Below are 1,677 nucleotides of genomic sequence, written 5' to 3'. Positions count from 1 at the left end.
GGCGAGCGGCTACGGCGAGCGGCGCGAGCACGGAGACGAGGACGACCGGGGGCGGGGGAGGGGGGGAGGGGAGAGGGGAGGGGTTGCGCAACGCTTGGAGCGGCGGGGGCGGTAGGAGGCGCGGCGCCGTGGTGCGAGGTAGAAGACGATAGGGCGAACTTGTTCAGCTGGATCGAACGGCCCACTCGCTTAGATCCAACGGCCGCGGTGCGACCGGCCCAACAATTGGGCCGGCGCACCGGCGCAAATCGTTGCCCTAAAAATAATCTATTATTCATACCGGTAAAAAAATCTATATTCATAAGAAAAAATGTTTTCTTCGACAAAAATCATCAACCGGGGCGAATTTTCTGCCATCAGGGCGTCGCTAGAATGTGACCAGGGCGTCGCTAGAATGTGACATACAACAAAAAGAAAGCTCCAAATTCAGCAAAAGACACACAGTTCACGGTCATGACCTTCATTGTGGCCGCACGTACGTTTCCAACAGGTCGATCAGTCGATTGCGCCCCACGTGCTTGTGTGGGACCAAGCACCGCTCAGCGATCTTACCCTCATCTCCCCCGTCTTCTTCAACACCCAACCACACATGACTTCCTCTTCCACCTTCCTCTCCCCCTGCCCCTTGCCATTTGCGGCCACAAGCCGGCCGCCGCGCCATGAATCTAATTAACTGCTCGGACAGCCTATCCTCTTTCTCCCTCCCCACCTCCCCCACCTTTTTTGGATTGACGGACGTAGCTTTTTCACTAGCTGGTTGCATCTTTTTTGAATTGTTTTCTTCCAACCCCCAATCGCTTTGTTTTTGCCGGAAATCGGCATCATTGTTTTGCTACGACCGGCCATGACTTTTGCTGGAACTGGATCTGCGATTGCTGCAACCGGCAAGACGACGTGCCCACTGGAGCTGGAACTGTAGCACGCTCACCGGTGATGTGGTTTTTGTTGGAACCAGCATAATTTTTTGCTGGAACCGGCTAGTTACTTTGCTCAATCAGCGGGGTTTTGCTTCTATGTATATTTGCTGGAATCAGTGTCAAATTTTGCTGGAACCGGCTATTCCTATGCTACAAGGGGATTTTTTCGGATTTATTGCTGCTATGGTTGTTTGCTGGAACCAGTGTCAAAATCTGCTGGAACCGCCTTTCTGTTTTGCTTCAACTGACCTCCTGAGATTTTTTGTTCGCTGAGTTCTTGCACTGGAAGTCTGGAACACAACGGTGCTAGAAGATGACGATGGCGAGCGAGAGCCTATGACTCGAGAGATGCTGCAGCCATGGCATCCACGCGCTGGAACTGACTAGCGTTAGAGCTGCATCGACATGTTTTTTGTTGCAAAATGGCCGCCACCGCTCGCCGACGGTGCTTTGAGTCTGGAGGGGATCTGGTCGGTGATTTGACGGTGCTCGCCGCCACCGCTCACCGGGCGGATCTGGCAGTGCTTCAAGCCGGTGACGTTTTTTTTTTGCTCAACACGAGGGGATCTGGTCGTTGGAGTCGCCAGATCGGATAGCTGCCAGTCGTCCGGCCGAAAGTTTCCTCCTCCGCCGGCGCCTATCACTGGCCTAAAATTTTGCACATTAAATCTTTCCATAAGGAGAAGTTTCCTCCTACAAAGCCCCATAAGCGCAGCTCATCATCGAACTCAAATACAGGTGTCTGTACTTTGAATACTTG

Source organism: Triticum dicoccoides, chromosome 6B (genome assembly GCF_002162155.2).
Source record: "Triticum dicoccoides isolate Atlit2015 ecotype Zavitan chromosome 6B, WEW_v2.0, whole genome shotgun sequence".
NCBI lineage: Eukaryota > Viridiplantae > Streptophyta > Magnoliopsida > Poales > Poaceae > Triticum > Triticum dicoccoides.
This window is presented reverse-complemented; position numbering follows the sequence as displayed.